We start from the raw sequence: 21,432 nt of genomic DNA, 5'->3' as shown, positions 1-21,432 counted from the left end.
AGACGTATTTTGGGTTGAAAACCCATGTGTTTCAACTTTCGGTTGAAAAGCCAGATGAGTTTTTACTCTAGATCATTTTGTTCAACCTATTAGTTACTCCTTTCTACCATCTGGTTATTCGTTTGAGTTTCTCAACAAATTTTTCTGCACCACTTTGTTTTGATATCGTTCAAGAATTGAGCCTTACAATTGTTGAGTTGTCCTAGTACCCTCTTGTGATCAATAAGGATTTAGATGTTTTGTTATGATGCTTTCATGATTAAATCAAGAGGAATATGTTATGAATTGAGGTAAGGAATATACTGAGGATCTTTTATTTTTGAAGCACAGAATGCCTCCCAGAAGAGCCCCAAGAAACAATGTGGGAACCGCAAACGAACCCCCACGAAGGGTTGAGGAACTTTTTCTTAAACAGAGCCCGCCAACATTCAACGGGACCGGCAACCCGACTGATGCCGAAATCTGGATTAGAGCAATGGAAAGGATTTTCGACTTTCTTTACTGTTCTGACCAAGAGAGACTCTCTTGTGTTGCATTCCAACTAACTGGGTCGGCAGATTTTTGGTGGGAAACCAAGAAGAGGGCAATGACCCTCGAACAATTGGAAAACCTGACTTGGGAAGACTTCAAGACGGAGATCTACGATAAATACATTCCCAAGAGCTACAGAAAGAAGAAAGAGACGGAGTTTTTCAATCTGAAATAAAACAAGATGTCCGTGACGGAATACGATCGCGCTTTCTGCGACATGTCTCGCTATGCCCCTCATCTGATCGACACTGATGAAAAGATGGCCGAGAAGTTTCGTTCAGGCCTTAGGCATGAGATCAAGATGGCGCTTGCTGGTCATGGTAATCTCACCCACTCTGAGGCACTTAGCAGAGCCCTGGATGTTGAAGCAGCCATGCCTGAAGACCGCCCAACCCAGACTCAAGCTTCGGGAAACAACGATCGTGGGAAGAGAAAATGGGATGGCAACAACAACAATAATAGGGGTTACTACAACAACCAAGATAACAAAAGGCCATGGCAAGGAAACATGATGCCACAAGGGCAATGGCAAGGACGACCAATCAATCCAGGATCAGCTGGAAACAATCAGGGCCAGCTCAGGGCACCTTTGTGTCCCAAATGCTCCAAGTCACATCACGGCATATGCTTGGCTGGCAGCAATACCTGCTTTAAGTGTGGCCAGAAGGGCCATTTTGCCAGAGACTGCCAAGGAAAACCTCAAGGAGGAATGAGAGGGCCGAATCAGCCGGGCCAAGTACAACCACTCAGGGCTATCCAAGGCCAACAGTTACTCTACCCACCACCACAGCAGCAGTATCGACCTGCGGCACGTCCACCGCAAATTCCACAGGCAAGAGCCTATGCCTTGCACAAGAATAAGCAAGGAAACAACCAAGGGAATTTGGCAGGTATGGGCACATTACTCGACACACCTGTTATACTTCTGTTTGACACGGGTGCCTCGCATTCTTTTATTGCAAGTGCATGCATAAAAACTTTAAAGCTCCAACCTGAAAAGACTAATCAGGACTTGAGAATTTCTTCACCAATAGGAGGGACGACAGTAGTAACACATGCTTGCTTGAACCTAGAACTGACCATAGGATCGTTTAAGGTCATAGCGAACAACTTGCACGTCATATCGATGGAGGACGTTGATATAATCCTGGGGATGGACTGGCTAGCGGAGAACTATGCCACGATATTGTGCCAAGAGCGGAGAATCGCTTTCAACTTTCCAGGAAGGGACGCTTTGAGTTTCCACGGAATATGCAGGAGGAACAGAGTGCCGATTATTTCAGCTTTACAGGCAAGGAAGATGATGAACAAGAAAGACTGCCAAGCCTTCCTCGTATACCTGAACGGGGGAATTGAGACCGAAAAGACAATAGAAGATGTAGAGATCGTGCGGGATTTTCAAGATGTTTTCCCAGAAAATTTGCCAGGATTACCACCTGACAGACAAGTAGAATTCACCATCGATCTAGAGCCAGGAGCGGCGCCGGTATCAAAAGCACCGTACAGAATGGGCCCGAAGGAATTGGAAGAGTTGAAAATCCAGTTACAAGAGTTACTGGACCTAGGCTTCATCAGGCCTAGTGTGTCCCCATGGGGAGCGCCGGTGCTGTTTGTCAAGAAGAAAGATGGAACCTTGAGATTGTGCATCGATTATCGAGAGCTGAACAAGCTAACGCTTAAGAACAAGTATCCATTGCCCAGAATTGATGATTTATTCGACCAACTCAAGGGCGCGAGTGTTTTCTCCAAAATCGATTTGAAGTCTGGGTATCATCAGTTAAAGGTTAGACATGAAGATATACCCAAAACGGCTTTCCGAACAAGATATGGTCACTACGAGTTCGTAGTTGTACCGTTCGGACTAACAAATGCACCAGCTGTGTTCATGGACCTCATGAACAGAGTATTTCATCCTTATTTGGATAAATTCGTCTTGGTGTTTATTGATGATATCCTCATTTACTCCAAGAATGAAGAAGAACACAGGGAACATCTGAAAACTGTTTTGCAAACTCTTAGGGATGAACGCCTTTATGCCAAATTCAACAAATGTGAGTTTTGGCTCAAAGAAGTTACATTTCTGGGACATATTGTATCTTCAGAAGGTATTAAGGTGGACCCCGCCAAAGTGGAAGCAGTACAAGGATGGAAGTCGCCAACTACCCCAAACGAGATCAAAAGTTTCTTGGGATTGGCTGGCTACTATCGAAGATTCATTGAGGGATTTTCCAAGATAGCAAAGCCGATGACGCAATTGCTCCGAAAGGGAATTAAATACACATGGACTAACGAGTGTGAAGAAAGTTTTCAGCTGCTCAAGGAAAAGCTAACTACAGCGCCAGTGCTAACAATTCCGGAACCAGACAAGGAGTATGTGGTCTACACGGATGCATCAAAGAACGGACTAGGATGCGTTTTGATGCAGGAAGGCAAAGTGATTGCATATGCATCGCGGCAACTTAGGCCACACGAATTGAATTATCCGACCCATGATCTAGAGCTAGCGGCGGTAGTGCACGCACTAAAAATCTGGAGACATCATCTATATGGTGTCAGGTGTGAGATTTACACCGATCACAAAAGTCTAAAATACTTTTTCGAGCAAAAGGATCTCAACATGAGACAGCGAAGGTGGCTCGAATTAGTAAAAGATTATGACTGTGGTATAAATTATCACCCGGGGAAGGCCAATGTAGTAGCCGACGCATTGAGCCGCAAGGTCCCATTGAAACTGGGATACATCCTTACAAAGGAAGAAGAGCTCATACGAGATTTTGATAGGATGAAATTAGAGGTGATAAACCCACCTGCTACAATAGCGGGGGTGGTCGCGATTATACCGAATTTGAGGAAATTGGTGGTAGAAGCTCAAAGGAAGGATGATAAATTGGAGAAATTACGAGCTAAGATAAGAGAAGGAAATCTTAAGAACTACCACGAAGAAGCCGATAATGCTATTTTCTTTGAGAAGAGAATATGCATCCCTCATGACGAGGAACTCAAGAACAAGATCATGAGCGAAGCCCATGACACTCCTTATGTCGCCCACCCGGGAAGCACTAAGATGTATCAAGATCTAAAAGAGAATTTCTGGTGGGAAGGAATGAAACGAGACGTGGCTTTATTCGTCGAAAAGTGTCTAGTTTACCAGCAAGTAAAGGCTTTACACCAACGACCTTACGGCGAGCTACAGCCTTTGGAGATTCCAGAATGGAAATGGGACGATATTGCAATGGACTTTGTTACAGGATTGCCAAAAACAAGACGAGGTAACACGGTAATATGGGTCATTGTAGACAGACTCACAAAGAGTGCACACTTTCTGCCTATCCCTATCACGTATAGATCAGATAAGTTAGCCCAACTCTACATCAAGGAGATCGTGCGTTTACATGGGGTGCCGAAGACAATCACGTCCGACAGAGACTCTAAGTTTACCTCCAGATTCTGGATAAGCTTGCAGAAGGAATTGGGGACGAGGTTGAATTTCAGCACAGCTTTCCACCCGCAGACCGACGGACAGTCCGAAAGGACAATTCAAACGCTAGAAGATATGTTAAGGACTGTTGTGCTAGATAGAGGAGAAGATTGGGAGCGTGTGTTGCCACTAATCGAATTTGCTTACAACAACAGCTATCAAGCAACTATCGCCATGGCACCTTATGAGGCGTTATACGGGAAGAAATGTAGATCGCCGCTTTACTGGGATGAAGTCGGCGAAAGAAGAATCTTGGGGCCAGATACAGTAGGCGAGATGATTGAAATCGTCCGTCAGATTCGACAGCGTATTAAAGAGGCCCAAGATAGACAGAAGTCTTATGCCGACAAACGTCGAACCGACTTGCAGTTTGAGTGTGGGGATAAAATCTTTTTGAAGATTTCTCCCTCTAAAGGGATTACAAGATTTGGCGTAAAGGGTAAGCTTAGACCCCGTTTTATAGGACCCTATGAGATCCTAGAAAGGGTGGGCCCGGTAGCTTACAGGCTGGCGTTGCCGCCAAGCCTTGGGAATGTGCATAATGTGTTTCATGTGTCACAGTTGAGAAAATATGTTTATGATCCAAAACACGTGTGACTCAACCCAAAACACCTAATGGATTGACTCGCAATCGTACGAGGTCATCCTAGTGTAATAAGCTAACCCAAGTCGTCTCTCAAGGAAGGCTAAACAGGGCTTTGATCATGCTACGCACAGAAAACATGAAATAAACCTAAACACTCTAATCAGAAGTTTGGGTCTGACACTTTCTCTCCGATTAACTAATGCGTAATTAAAATAAAGCATATAAAGTTAACTAGGCAAAAGATAGAAAGCCAATAAGAATGCAAGAAGGCAAACAAAGCTAGGGTTCTAAACTAGCAATCTAGAAAGCAATCATCAATTCAACACTATAAACAACGATTATCTAGGCGAAATAACATATTAACATTTAATCAAATGAATGTTAAGCAAACACACATGGACAAACTAATTAGAACATGGCATTTGAACATTAACGAAATCAACTAGAGTTTCAAACTCAAACACTAAACCAAACGATCATAAACTCGTAAACATCTAAGATTAATAACTACCTAGGCAAGAAACTCAATCAAGCATAAGATTCGAATGCAAGAAAATCTTAATCTCCATAAAAGAAATCTCTAAATATTCATCAACAAGAAAGGAAAAGGGTAAACAATAGCAACAAACTACGAATCACGTAGATTATCTAAACTCAACAACAATTATCTCCAATCATCATATTAATCAAAACACAAAATAAAGATTCAAATAAACCAAAGGATTTAGAAAACCAAGAGAATCTAGAATCAACAACAATGAACTTCAATCTTCACATTCATCAAATACATAAAACACAAAACTCAATTAACCAAAAGATTCATAAAACCAAGAGAATATAGAATCAACAACAATAATCTTCAATCATCATATTCATTAAAGACAAGAAACAAAGACTTAAATAACCAAGGGATTCATAAACAAAGAGAATCAAAGGGAGTTCTTACAAAACATAGCAATCCAAGGAAAACCAATCCGATGAAGTGTTAATTGACATCCAAAGCAATCCAATGAATCCAAGATTGAAAGTAAGTGTTGTGGAACTCTAAAAACCTTAAGAAAGAGGTGAAAATCGCCTATGGAGACTGCTGGAGACGAGAATGATAAAGTAAAACCCTAGAAAGGGGTTTTTAAACGCAAAATCGTACTGTCGGATCTGAACAGAGGCGGCGGCCGCCGTGGGACGGCGGCCGCCGTGCACGGCGCGCGCCGTGCCACGGCGCCGCCGTGTATGCCTTTCGCAGACTGCAATGCGCAGCGTTTTTGTTTTGGTCCGTTCTCCCTCGTTTCAAGTCGGATTTTAGATCCGTTTTCGCCTACGAACTCGTATCGAGACGAACTTTGATTCTTCTTCAGACCATTCAACTAAATCCTGACTTTATTTTTGTCCACATATCAATCAATTTGAGCACAAAATCCTGAGACAACAAAATTAGCACAACAACTCAAATCAATCAACTCTTGAGTGAAAGAGACCAAAATAAAAGTCAATATAAGATGTAAACACCCATAAATTCATCACAAAATAGGGCTAAACAACCCCCCCACACTTAATTCCTTGCTTGTCCTCAAGCAACAATCACAACATCAAATGGAAATCCACAAGCGATTCTACTCACCAAGCAAAACACCAACAAATCCAAGTCTTTCTAGATATCTATGTTCCCAATCAAATGTTCAAAGCTAAGGTTTAAAATGCAACAACAAGATGATACAACTCAATCCGATCAGACCCAATTCTCCGCTAGGGGTGAATTTCCTAATGCAATTTCCTTTATAATCATATCTCGTTCCTTTTTCACATTCTTTCATCTTTTCACATTTCACTCTCTTTTCTGGGGTCAAGTTATTTTTGCTCTTAATAGATAGGCCATATTTCACGAGATTGACATTTTTGGAGGTGGTCCAAAACATTCTCGTGTGGTTTCCCATGCTCATAACGATACTATTAGAGGAGCAGAGACCCAGAGCTATCAAGTACTCAACAACCAACCAAACATTTCAACACAGAGAAAGATATTAGGAAATTGCAATAAAAACACTCCCCCTAGCATCTACCGGACAAATCACGTCAAGAGTTGCTCATCAGGGTGTTACATCCAAACATTAAACTAATTACACCACACTGGGAACATATCTATCACAAGAGACAAGGACAACAATCAACACAAATCACAAACCAGAATCGCTAGTGAACCACCATCAACATGCGATGTGTACTTTAAAACAAACATGAAATCAAGACAAGGGGACCATTCGCCCCACACAAGAAAGCCCAAGAACACAACAAAAAGACACCCACAGGATTCACAACTACCAACAAACACCCCCCCCCACACTTAAAATCTGGCACTGTCCTCAGTGCAAACAAAAAGAGAGGTGAAAGAGGAAACTTCCCTAAATATCGATCCAGTGGTGAGTCTGTAGTGTCCCACGATGTCTGCCTCTCTCTCATCCATAGAACAAGCAGTCTCCAACGCAACAACCTGCACCAAACAGCAGAAGCAACAAAACACAACACAAACAAAACGAAAGAAAAACGAAACAAGAAAAAGCAAGAAAACATGGGTTGCCTCCCATGCAGCGCTAGTTTTTAAGTCGCCAGCCCGACTAAGAGAACCCCTTAACCAAAATCCGATTGAAGCTCCAGCTGCCTTAGCGCCCTTGTAAACACATCTTCTTGAATTGCAGCTGCGGGTCCTCCAAATGAGTCCTCCATGCTCGTATCCTGGGATGGCCCTCCATCCACACATCCCACGAGATTGAATGAAGCAACCTCATCAAGCTTCTCTTCTAGGAGCAAGGCACACAGAAAGCCTTGCTCAATATCACCTTCCTCGTGCAGCTTATCCAGAGATTCCTGCTCAATGTCAGCTTCATCCTGCAAGGTAGCAAGGAATTCCTCCACAATCTCGTCCTCCTCCTGAAACTTATTAAGGAATTCCTGCACAATACAATCCTCATCCAAAGCATCAAATGCTTCAACATAAGAGCAGGTTTGAATTAAGCGAGTGGGGGTAGTAGGTTTTTGATCAAAAACAGAGAATGTTACCGCTCTACCCGCCCCTACCATACTTACAGTTCCCGTACCCACATCGATGCGAGTACGGGTGGTAGCCATAAAGGGTCGGCCAAGTAGCACGAGATGCCCATTCTCGCCTCTAATCCCTTTTCCCTCATCAAGTACAACAAAATCAGTGAAAACACTAATCCCCCTCACGACCACCTCAACATCCTCAACAAGGCCTCGTGGGCTGCTAATGGAGCCGTCAGCTAGCTCTATCTTAATGTTCGTGCATTTCAGCTCTTTATTTCCCAACCTCTCAAAAATATCAAGCGGCATCAAATTGACTGCCGCGCCCAAATCAAGCATTCCCAAAACCTTTTCAACCCCACCTAAGCTAATATCAAAAATAAAGCTACCTGGATCTCCTTGCTTGGGTGGTGGTTGGTCTAGTGCAACAGTGACGGGTGGCAGTGGCTCACTGGGGCATTGGGTAGCCTTGATTGCCTGCACAGTTTTGCTTCTCCATCTCCCCATGGTTATTGGGGCCTTGTCCTTGACTACCTCAACGGCATGAGCTTGATGCGGCTGTTTGTCCTGGTTCGGGAACTTTCCGGTCGGCTGTTCTTGCTGCAGCTGATTCAGGGCTCCTGTAAGTTGCCCAACTGTAGTCTCGAGACGCTTGATGGTAGCACTCTGAGACTCCATGTTCTGTTTGGTCATCTCCATGAAAGACTGCATGGTGTCCTCGAGAGACGGCTTCTGTGGTTGAGCTTGCTTCTGAAACTGTTGGGGAGCATTCTGGTATTGCTGCTGCTGCTGATGCTGAAAATTCCCTTGTTGTATAGGAAACTGTTGATACTGCTGATACTGCGGGGGCTGCTGTTGCTGATAAGCTTGAGTGTAGTTCTGCTGCTGAGCTCTCCAACCCGAGTTAGAATTTTGTTGCCCTTGATTAAACACGGGCCTCTGTTCAAATTGAGGCCTCCCCGGATAGCTCTGAGCAGCATAGACCTCTGCTTCTCCTTCAGGTGTGCATTCCCCCATGCGATGGCACACGTTGGTTCCATGACCAAAATCGCCACATATGCCACATCCTTCTGTTGGTGGCGCATGAACTGGTGGAGCCTTCACCTGGTTCATCGTGAGGTGTTGTACTTGCCTCATCAGGTCCGCTACTTGCTTCTGAAGCTCATTGTTGGGAGCTACTGCATTGGCTTCAACCCTCCTTCCTCTAACTGATTTCTGTTGAGAACTCGCGGCAAGTGTTTCGAAAATCCCTTTGAGCTCATCAGCTGTCTTCCGGGCAATGTTGCCCCCTGCTGTACTGTCCACCATAAACTGTGCCGTCTGGATCAATCCGTCATAGAAGAACTGCATCAACATGACGGGTGCTAGCTGGTGCTGCGGGCACTGGCGGAGGAGCTCTTGGAATCTCTCCCAAGCCTCGTGGAGAGGCTCGTCAGCTCCTTGCATGAAGTTCATTATTTGGCTCCTAATCTCTTGAGTCTTGTGATTAGGGTAGTACTTGAGCATGAACTTCTCACACGCCTCTCCCCATGTAGTGATGGAGTTCGGCGGCAGGGACAGCAACCACGTTCTCGCCCGGTCCTTGAGTGCGTAGGGTAAGCACTTGAGTCTCAACTGATCCTCGGTGAGTTCCAGCAGTGGGAAGGTCTGCACTTGGGTGCAGAAATCACGGATGAACTGCAAGGCGTCCTCACTGGGCATCCCATAAAAGAGCGGCAACAGGTTTGAATCATTGGGCTTCAGATTATAATTTCGGACCGCCGTGGGAAGCACTATAGCTGATGTGCTAGTGGTCCCAATAACTGGCCTGGAAAAATCTCCCATGTACTGAACATTCTGCTCCGCCATTGCTTCTTGGTCAGGATTGGGCCAAGCTTCTTCTTCTTTTTCAGAATGCACTGAAAGTGTCTCCTCAAAAGCTTCCAGAATGGGATTGGAAGCAATTCTCTCTTCACAATTTTTCTCTCGAAACTGTGATTCCACAAAACTTCTCGAACTGGACTCGGACTCCTTCTCCAGGCTTGAAAGAACCTCCCGAGGTCGATGAATGTTGTCGTAGTAAGGTGCAAGCTTTCTCTTCAAGCTTCTACGTCCTTGCATACACAACACGAACAAACAAATCAAACGCACCGGAGGGAGAAAATAACCGAGTCAAAAGAAATAAACAAAAATAAACACGGAAAACAATGCAACACAATCAAATGCCTAAAGCCTTCCCCGGCAACGGCGCCAAAATTTGACTCAACCCAAAACACCTAATGGATTGACTCGCAATCGTACGAGGTCATCCTAGTGTAATAAGCTAACCCAAGTCGTCTCTCAAGGAAGGCTAAACAGGGCTTTGATCATGCTACGCACAGAAAACATGAAATAAACCTAAACACTCTAATCAGAAGTTTGGGTCTGACACTTTCTCTCCGATTAACTAATGCGTAATTAAAATAAAGCATATAAAGTTAACTAGGCAAAAGATAGAAAGCCAATAAGAATGCAAGAAGGCAAACAAAGCTAGGGTTCTAAACTAGCAATCTAGAAAGCAATCATCAATTCAACACTATAAACAACGATTATCTAGGCGAAATAACATATTAACATTTAATCAAATGAATGTTAAGCAAACACACATGGACAAACTAATTAGAACATGGCATTTGAACATTAACGAAATCAACTAGAGTTTCAAACTCAAACACTAAACCAAACGATCATAAACTCGTAAACATCTAAGATTAATAACTACCTAGGCAAGAAACTCAATCAAGCATAAGATTCGAATGCAAGAAAATCTTAATCTCCATAAAAGAAATCTCTAAATATTCATCAACAAGAAAGGAAAAGGGTAAACAATAGCAACAAACTACGAATCACGTAGATTATCTAAACTCAACAACAATTATCTCCAATCATCATATTAATCAAAACACAAAATAAAGATTCAAATAAACCAAAGGATTTAGAAAACCAAGAGAATCTAGAATCAACAACAATGAACTTCAATCTTCACATTCATCAAATACATAAAACACAAAACTCAATTAACCAAAAGATTCATAAAACCAAGAGAATATAGAATCAACAACAATAATCTTCAATCATCATATTCATTAAAGACAAGAAACAAAGACTTAAATAACCAAGGGATTCATAAACAAAGAGAATCAAAGGGAGTTCTTACAAAACATAGCAATCCAAGGAAAACCAATCCGATGAAGTGTTAATTGACATCCAAAGCAATCCAATGAATCCAAGATTGAAAGTAAGTGTTGTGGAACTCTAAAAACCTTAAGAAAGAGGTGAAAATCGCCTATGGAGACTGCTGGAGACGAGAATGATAAAGTAAAACCCTAGAAAGGGGTTTTTAAACGCAAAATCGTACTGTCGGATCTGAACAGAGGCGGCGGCCGCCGTGGGACGGCGGCCGCCGTGCACGGCGCGCGCCGTGCCACGGCGCCGCCGTGTATGCCTTTCGCAGACTGCAATGCGCAGCGTTTTTGTTTTGGTCCGTTCTCCCTCGTTTCAAGTCGGATTTTAGATCCGTTTTCGCCTACGAACTCGTATCGAGACGAACTTTGATTCTTCTTCAGACCATTCAACTAAATCCTGACTTTATTTTTGTCCACATATCAATCAATTTGAGCACAAAATCCTGAGACAACAAAATTAGCACAACAACTCAAATCAATCAACTCTTGAGTGAAAGAGACCAAAATAAAAGTCAATATAAGATGTAAACACCCATAAATTCATCACAAAATAGGGCTAAACAACGTGATCCAAAGGGACGACGTTATCCTAAGCCCAGATATGAGCTATGAAGAGAGACCCGAATCTATTCTAGATCGGAAGGTTCAAGTACTAAGGAATAAGTCGATACCCTTAGTAAAAGTCCTTTGGAAGCACCATGATCAAGAAGAGGCGACATGGGAACTCGAGTCTAGCATGAAGGAGAAATACCCAGAATTATTTCCTGAGGTACAAATTTCGGGACGAAATTTCTTTTAAGGGGGATAGTATGTCATATCCCAGTTTTTAATCACTGATTAAAGACTTAATAATTAGGGTTCGGCATCCATTAATAATAAAACTGATTTGATTTATCTGATGTGATTTAATTGTTATATACGTATGTGTTTTGATGTGCTAAATTCTTATTATTATTTGAATCCGTTTGAGATTTAAAGGATTATTGAGTAGTCAATAATTATTATTTCGGATTATAACTGACTTAGCAAAGTCATGTTATTTAATTTATATACGATAGAAATAGTATTTCTATTATTTACTTGAAGTCGTAATTAATTTTCGACTTATAAAACGAGTTATAAAATATGTAATTTATAGAGAGTTATAACGAAGCTTCGTTATATGGGAACCCGAAATTAGTATTACAAATACAGAATAAGGATTTTATTCATCACATTCATCTAGCACCTACACATACTTTTCATTTCCACATCCATCTTACTCTTAAATAAATTGATGGTGTTGGAAACACTCATCATATGCCAACCATTCCACTAAATAAAGAGATTCTTTACATTTTCTCCAGATCAGCCCATTCCTTTTGCCAGCCATCTTCTACACCTTAAACATCTCAACATGCATCTTCTACACCTTTAACATCTCAACATGCAACTTACTTTTATTTAACCAAAATCAGCAGCCAACATTCCTCCCATTCCTCCTTAGTTCTTCAATAGCCAAAGAAGAGATTGACTTCATTCAAAGCTCTTACAGTAAACCTCAAGAGGTAAAACTTGCTTTAATACTCCATTAATTTTCAGTTTCTAACATTCTGATCCAAGCTATACGTTCTTATGCTTGAATTATAATTCACAGATTCCAGCTAGACACCAAATACCAGCTACATCGAGGTTACTCCAAATTTCTCTTTATATTTTTTTCTAGTTATTTCTAAATCAAGCATCAAAGAACAACAGAAGAATACGCACGCACACATGTTAATATATTTTCTAAGCTATTACATTTACAAGGTTTGATTTTTGCTAAGGAAATGATAAATGAATGATGAAAGAACAGATTTCTAAACAAAACCCTAGCTTTACTATACTTGTGAATCTGGACTGAAATTTTGGGGGTTCTTGTACTCTGTCTTATGTGTGTGTCCGGGAACGGAGTGACGGGGGTGAGAGCAGCCGGCGGCTGCTCATGGCCGGCGACGGCGCGGCGGTAACCGCCTAGCCTTTGTCCTGCCAAAAACGAGAGAGAGGAGGGTAGAGAGAGAATTGGTTAGGATTTCAGTTTAAAATAAAAAAAATAAAAGAGAGAGAGAGACGGGAAAAAGGGGAAGAGAGAGAGAGAGAAGGGAGGACTCATCTTCTCCGGTGACGACGATGCGGCGGCATCGGCAGCGGCGACACGGCGGCAGGAGCAACGGGCTCTTCCTGACCGGCCGGAAAAGAGGAAAAGAGGGGGGAAATTTCAGATCTGGGTTTAAAAATAGAAAAGAGAGGAAAAGGGGGAAGATTTGGAACCTACCTTTCCGGCGAGGCAAGGCTCGGCCTCCACCGCGATTCCAGCCAGACGGACGACGGAGGAGGTAGCCCCAGTGACCGTGAGTCCGAGAGAAAGGGAGATGGCCGAGGGAGGAAGGGAGAAGAGGAGTGAGCAGAGGGAGGCGCCGGCAACGGCGGCTTTGCTGCTGCTGTCCGGCCAACGATGGAGAGTGAGATAGAGAGAAGGGCGCGGCCATGGCTGTCCTGTGGTCGCCGGAGCAGCTCACGGCGGAGCTCGCGAGGAAAACAGTGAGAGAGAGACGATCGAGTGAGATAGAGTTGAGGGAAGAGGGCGAGAAGTGAGAGGGAGAGAGGGAGGTAGAGCCGCCGGCCTCCGTCGACGGCGCGACCGTCCGGTGGCGGCGGCAGGCAGGAAGCCGAGAGGGAGAGAGAGGCGTAAGAGTGAGAGAGCAGCTGTGAGTGTTTTATGTGTTGTGTGAGTTTATGTATATGTGTGTATAGGTGTTAGGGTTAGGATTTAATTGGGCTCTTTATTAATTTTGTTTGGGCCGATTTATTTATTTAGCTTGGGCCGAAAATTTTAAATAAAATGGGCCGATTTTATTTTATGTTGCTGGGCCTTCCTGCTTTGTAAAAAAAAAGGAATGGGCCGATTTTTATTTAATAAAATGTAATGGGCCCATTTTAATTAAGTTTTGAACTGTTAATTGATTAATAAAGCCTACGAATTTTTGGCCTTATTTATTTTAAAATGTTTGAATTTTCACTAAATTAATTTAGTGAATTTAAATATCTTGATTTAATTTTTAATATTTAAGGTTGGGACTATTTATTTTAAATGAGGTCCGTTCTTTTATTTAATTTATTGAAGGACTAAAAAAAAAAAAATTTGGGATTAAACCCTCATTTTTATAATATTTCAAGGCTTTTTGAGTATGGATTTTTAAATGGTTAAAATGTTTTATTTCATCTCAATGGATTTTTAAAATGTTTTATTATTTATAAATGAATAATGGAATTTCTTATTTATTTACATGATAAAAAAATGTGGAATTGTGTTATAGAATGATTAAGTATATGATTTACTTTATCAAATGAGCTTGGGATTTAATTGAGATATTAAATTACTAAGCATGTGTTTTTAAATGATTTATTTATTTAAGTGATGAAAATGTACGAAGTATGAGAAAGCATGGTTTATAATGATTAAATTTTCAGGATGATAATATATGAATTGTTCTTAATTGATGGAGTACTTGACTAAATGACGGGTGTAAAGGGAGGTTATGGATTATGTACATGTTGATGTTCGAACAATTGGGTTCGAACCTATATGATAGTTACATGATAAGTGATTACATTTTATTGATTGAATGAAACGAGATTAATATGGATGCTGCTAGAACCCTAAAACTTTAAAAGATACCCTAGGCACGTAGAATTAGACTTTGTCTTATGACAATTTCTTCACGAACTTATCGACTCTTCATCAATGAAGGTCCGGGCGACAGAAAGTGAAGCAGAAGAAGAAACGACTCCACGCCAGCTTTAAGAACAATTGAGGTGGGCATTATTTTATTATTACGTATATAGAGATCCCCTGCGTGACGTAGGCCTCATATGCGAATATATATGCATGATATGTTTTGACTATTTATTCAGTTCTTATAAAATGCTTATATGTTCAATGCCCTTTATGAAAATGAAAATGTTATGAAAATGAAATGTTTATGAAATGATTGACTGCCAAAATGTTTATGTTTTTATATGTATCCTATCTGTGTTGGTTCGCCAACTTTAAAGGAAATCCAATTGGGATCCTATGCTAGACAAAGGTCGCTAGCTAGGGTTAACGTGTACACTTATGGAGACCGCGAGTCGCTTGTGACCGGTCTTGGCATCCGTGGTAAGGAGGCCTCCTTCCCGGCGCGTGATAGAAAGGACAGATATGGATCATATAGACTGAAAATGGGATGCATCCACCTTTATGAAAATGAACGAAATGTTTTAGTAAGCGCAGGTCATTTATGAAAACCCCTGTGTGTTACTGTTATGGCAGTTCAATTTATATATGTATGCATGTTGTATTTCGGCTTATGTCACTGAGTATTTTTATACTCAGCCCTGCATGTATTTCTAAATGTGCAGGTTGAGCAGGCGATGGAATGGATTGGTGTTGAGCGGATTTCCCTTTTGATGTTTATGTAATGAAACCTTGAGTATGCATCTCCATATGCATAACTCACACGTTTTTCCGCTGCAAACACTCTGAATTTGTATCGTATTGTGGAACTTATTACTCCTTCATTTTGTTTAACTTTCATTTGGGGTTTAGTCGTTATGGCTGGCTCATTTGTTAATTACCCAAGTGGTTATATATATATATATACCACTAGTTTGTTGTTATTAATGTTGGTTATTTAGTAAATCCCTTTTTAATTTCCATTTCTTATTGTTCACCCAAGTCATAACCCCGGTTAACTCGTCATTGGGATAGTGGGCTGTGACAGAACAGTTGAAGACTATTTCTTTTGAACTTAATTAGGATTGTCACTCTCAGCTATATGTCTTCATACATATAGTCTGATCCCGTTTTGCTGTGCTACCCAGAACATTATGAATTCTTGTAAATATTTAGCTATACTCCCTTTGTTTTTATTGACAAGAATCTTGATACTTTTGGATTTATGAAGCCAAAAATATTTCTATTAAGGTTGACGATATTTTATTTGCTTTAACATGAATTATTATTAGCTTCCGCTTGATGAGTTATCTAGTTTCCCTTGTTTTACCTTATCATTTTATTAGTCGTATCGATACCCGATCTATGCTATCACTGGCTAGATGTCGGGCTGCGACATGGCGACCGCGATTTGGGACCTAAGGTTCTAAGTGGCAGTAGTGGGGGTGGCGACCTCCGTGTGAAGTTGAGCGCCGCCTCCGCCACCCTAGAACCAGATCCGCCACTCCCTTCCTCGTCAGTGTGTGTGCGAGTGGTCGGAGGCTCGCCGGAGGGCTGGAGGGGCGGCGGGTTTTCGTTGGTCGGAGAGGCAAGGGGTGCTCGACGGTGGCTGTGGCTCGCCGGCGGCGACTTGGCTGAGAAGGGGGAGGAGAGAAGGAGGGACGTGAAGAGAGAGAGTGAGAGATGTGTTTAGAAATTAATTAGATATTCTTAAGGCCTAGTTATTTTCTTATTTAGAAGTGTGTCTTTATTATTGGGACAACCCAATAAGGAAAGTGTGTCTTTATTATTGGGACGGAGGGAGTAGTTTAGAAACATAAACAATAAGAGAAGTATAAAATTTCTTTCTTCTTATTTTTTTTTCTAAATGTTATTCTTTATTTTTTCTATTGGATTTCTTTGTTTATTATTTTTTATAGGATTATTGCAAAAAATACCAAAAGTTTGTCGATTTTCTTATTATTATCATGACCTTTATTTTTTGCCAGAAAATACATGAATTTAAGATTGATTTTGAATCGTCCCACGATAGACAATTTCGTCCAATTCAATTTGAATAATCCACTAATTAGGGGGTTTAAGCAAAGCTATAGACCAATAATAGAGTGGAACAGAACAATTTTGCCCAAATCCAATGTGAATAGCTCCACAACTTGTTATTTCCTACTAAGACATCAAATTGGATTTGGCGAAATTGTCCGCCATGAGACAATATTAAATTCATGTATTTTTTGACAAAAAATAAAAGTCAGAAAATAGACAAACTTTAGGTATTTTCGAGCCATAACCCTTTTTTCTCATTCTCTAATCTTCTTTTTTTCTTCATCTTCTTCCATATTTCTTTTTCTTCTTTTTTCTATTACAGTTTGATTGCTTTCTTCATTTTTTTTCTGTTCAATTGTTTTCTTTTTCTTCTCTAAGATAGTAAAAAATTTGCTTCTTCTCCTAACATATGTGTCTTATGATGAGGAGTAAAATATGCGTAAGGCAAATTGGGAAGAGCTGAAGATTACAGCCCTGCAACCAAAAGAGGGAAGAGGAACTTAAATAGTATCCTTTGCGGAAAGCTCGAAGGATAGAAGCTTGAGGGCCATTTCGAGAGGATTCTACCATTTAAGGAGCTAGGGCTGACATGATCAGAAAGGAAGAAGGCGGACCGAAGGACAAATCTGGAATAAAACATCGAAGAAGTAACCTGCGGACTCGGGCAGAGCTGACGAATCTAAGACTGAAGGCGTACCGGCTACTGACAACTTTTACCAAAGATTCTTCCTAACTACCAGGGTCGTTATCAGATGTAAAATTACGAACTTACCCCCATTATAAACGCCTATAAATAGGGGACGCGGCCACACTTGTAACACATGCTATTCAGAATATACAATACAACTCTTTTCTCTCATGCCTTAACGATTTCACCATTTTCTCGATTCATTTCACACTACAGGTGAATCACTTTCTCCGTGAATAAAGGGGTGTAATTATTGAACTCATCAACTAGCGCCGTCTATGGGAAAGTGCGAATCGAGTCTAAGACGTGAAGAAATCTATGCATGAATTATGCTCGTCTTAATTTCTTGGCAAAAGTTGTATATCTTTGTCGGGAATTCGGGTCGAAGGAACATATACAATTGTTTGTGGGTGTTTTCTTGTGTTTTGGTTGGTTCCGTGGTCGGGTGTTTGTCTGGGTTCTTCATATTTTACGTGCGTCTCAGCTGATTTCTGATTTTACGTGTTTTTCGTGTTCACATACTTTTTCTTGCGCTGAATTTCGTTTAAATTCATGTTTTCTGTGGTATCGGGAGTTTCTTGTTTGCAGATCTATGGAATATACGGGATTTGGTTTTCTGTCGCTTTATTTGCGGCAGGGATTCGTTCGATCTATCGGATTTCTTGGGAAATTTCTTGCATGACTTCCGTATCGAGTGGGAACTGGTCTTCTTATGGGAGTTCTTCATGAGAATTATGAGCTACTATCTCTGCGAATAGAACACTTATTATCCGGAGAGTTTACTTTATATTATTTTTGGGATTTTAAACTTTGCCTCTACAGGTCATGGTGGACACGAACATCATCAAAAATCTGATGGGGGATTTCGCGGGAGAGGGCAGGGCTCCTGTTTCTACTACGGCTGCTACCATAACTAATAAGGGAATCCGTGTTGAGGACTTTACACCTACTGCCCCCTTAGGCCTGTACTGTCAGGGCTGCAAGAGACGCCGACTGAACAGGGAACATGACTGGTTAATGTCACCATGACCGAACAGATGTTGTATTTTCTGAGCTACGCCTGCATGAGATAGGTGTTGGGAACATCCGCACTATCACTGAACTTGGGGTTACCAGCAATCGCAGGGCTAGAAACTTCAGGGCTGCCGACTCAAATTATTCCAGGAGGACTGCCAACTTGACGAAGCCGTCGTTTGAGCTTCGCGCAAATATAATATCCTGTGCCCACAGCTAGACTAGCTAGTGGTAAGTCCAGAGTCGAATCCACAGGGAAGTGAGCTATAACTTCTCCTGCAAGGGTGTCTCTAAAAAGGGTTTGTATTCTGTCGGGTTCTGACCGCAACGTGCTTATGGGCAAAACAAGTAGATTAATCAAATAACAAAACAATCCTGAGTTGGGTTCGAATCACTAAACATGAACTAGACACTCGATCATTGGTGCAAAGATAAATTACTATACTAGCATAGCAGTGGTTATAGGCATAAGAATTGTTGCGCCCCTATTGTCACTCATCACGCACGCAAAAACCCCTTGCCCAATCTATCCTTTCAGTTTATGATCCCTTAGAAGGTTTAGTTAATGGAAATCAACTACCCCGGGCAACATCCACGCTCTCTGCGATGGCCTATCGCTAGTTGTGCTTTGCCCAGAATGCTTTAAGATTTAGATAGACCCACTTGACTCTTACGCAGATATTTCACCACAGTCTCGGCTCCAACACTTGTTGTACTTGTTTGGAGGTCGATGGTGTCTCGCCTTTTGCCCAAGTTTACTTGTGGCCAAAACTCCCTAGTTAACTAGTGATCAATTAATTAACCAAGTTGTTACAACCTTATTGGAATCAAACCTAGTGTATTAGGAATATGCTCGTACAGTGATTATGCCCAAATTAGACCTCTCGAGTTAAGTGTTCATGCTTAGATCATCTTGCCCAAATCAGAATATAAAACTAGCCAGACATAAAGTAAAGAACAAAAACAAAAGACATGATTAAAGGCAAACTGAAAATACTTAAAGAAATAAAAGAGTACTTACGACCAAAAGTGCCGCAAAGAACATACGCGAAATAACCTAGAACTACGCCCACAGCCTGGGCAAGCTTGAACTCCAAAAGATCGTAAACAAAATGCACAACAGGCGGTTCTTCAACACCCTTAGCTTCGAAAGCTCTTCGGGTATATATAGGCGCAACTAGGGCAAAAAAAGGCCCAGCCCATGTTGTTGCGGCCGGATCCATGCAAGGCATGGAGATGCTATCCACTTTCAGATCTAGTATCTTAAAGATTTCTTTCCTTCCGGATAATGCAGAGGTTTAGCCTTATCGATCTCTTCTTGGATGCTGCCGCCTTCGGCCCATATCAAGCGCCTACTCCACAGTCCTGCCTCACCCGTCTGTTGTGCTTCTGACTTCCTTCCCTGTTCTCCTCCTCATGCCTGTCAGCTTCCGTGCGGTACCTATGGGCATAAGGGATGGTTTTTCCTCTGAATCCCCCTTGCTTCCGGCACATGCATCTTTCACGGAAGGTGACAGCAGTTCTGACCCCTAAAACACCTTTTGCCCACAAGCGAGTTCTGCCAAAGAACTACGCCCTCCCAGGCGGCCAAACAACCCAAGACAAAAGGAAAATACTTGATCTAGACCTAAAACAGACGCGAAAACAGAGCACAAACTTGGGCTCATCACACGCACATACTTTAAACACGATTGTGCACGTATGATTTTGCCCAAAAGCGGACACAGACGAAACATGAAACAAAACAAAAAACACAACCAACAAAGCATGCTAACATTTCTTAGTCCAACAGTCAATGATGATTAAAAAGAAGACCAATAGCAAGATCAAGTAAACAACGTGCCATCAGTCGAGTCAAGATCAGGTTCTGGGCATGAGGATGTTCCTCCCCTTTCACTCTCTCTCTCAAGAGTTTAGGCTCGTGTCTTCACTCTGGACATCTTGTTGGGTTCTGACCATAGGCTTGCATATATTCTATTGTCCCGCCCTTTAGTCAAAGCTCTAGGTGCATCTCATTAGGTCTTTTATGGGTTGTAACGTGGCTTAAGGCATAAGGTGAGAATTTTTGGCACGAGGCTAAGGTCATTCCTGAACTTCATTCTGGGCAACAAATTTCCCAGATTTTTAAAATCCTTGTCTATTCTTGCGGGCCTAAGCACATATTTCCCATTACTCTTCTCTTTTCCTTTTTTTTTCTTTCTTTTTCTTTACGGACTTTTTCTTTATTTTGGGATCAGAAATCCCATTTTGCAATTTTTGCACTAGTCCTGCCCATAGGATCCACTACACTATCTTCCCTTCTTTTGCCCTGTAGTTCAGTTTGACCAGGACGGCTCAAATCTAGGCAAATTTATAAGTGAATTTAAACGAATTATTAAGCTCAAAGGGGTTCACAAGTGATAGATGTAGGGTTGGTCAGTTTGGTTTCGTGGGCTATAGAAAGAATTGCCTAAATCATTTAACGCACCTAGACTTTGTACACAAGGTTTGACTAAGAATCAAGGCAAGTTTTAGCATCACCCTAATCAAGATGTCAATTTCACACAAGAAAGAAAGAGCTGCTTATGGGCATCAGTCAGCGCAGCTTAGCTCAAATCCTCACAGGTTATATGCCCACAACTCTATCCATCGTCCTCAACTACATACGGCACAGCAGTTTGGAAAAATCCTACTTACATAATCGAACTAAAAAACCATCAAAACTTGAGCAACCTCGAAAATATAGCATGCTGACTCAAGACTCTACTAAAACTAGAAAAGTGGGTCTTCCCTCCCACTCACACACTTTGCCTTAAGGCAAAGGGTGTGAGAACAAGGATTACCCTGCACAAAACCAACAAGAGCCGTGGCCCCCTCCACACACACACTTTGCTTTGAGCAAAGTAGGTGTGTGGAGGGGGTCAAGGAGAACAAACAGATTCCAACAAAAAGAACTAACGAAAACACAAGTGGCCAATGCTTTGGGTGCCTGCACCAAGTGTGTTACCTTTTGGGCATAACACCGGTGCAGGCAAAAGGTTACCCTTCCCTTAGCATTGGCCAAACAGACTCAACAAAAACAAACAACACAACACAAAAACAAAACAAGACAAAATACACAACAACTAAAAAAAACTAACA

General features: G+C 41.7%; 1 long non-coding RNA gene across 1 annotated transcript; it reads left to right on the top strand.

Annotated features, from left to right (window-relative positions):
* The first annotated feature begins 12,465 nt into the window (after nt 1-12,465).
* Nucleotides 12,466-15,382, top strand: LOC131014118 (uncharacterized). Its single transcript, XR_009098062.1, has 3 exons — nt 12,466-12,502; nt 14,604-14,668; nt 15,254-15,382. It is a non-coding gene; the product is annotated as an uncharacterized LOC131014118 (long non-coding RNA).
* The last annotated feature ends 6,050 nt before the right edge of the window (nt 15,383-21,432 follow it).

This window comes from Salvia miltiorrhiza, chromosome 3 (genome assembly GCF_028751815.1).
Source record: "Salvia miltiorrhiza cultivar Shanhuang (shh) chromosome 3, IMPLAD_Smil_shh, whole genome shotgun sequence".
Taxonomy (NCBI): Eukaryota; Viridiplantae; Streptophyta; class Magnoliopsida; order Lamiales; family Lamiaceae; genus Salvia; species Salvia miltiorrhiza.
Note: the sequence above shows the minus strand (reverse complement) of the source record. Positions and strands in the feature narration are given on the sequence as shown.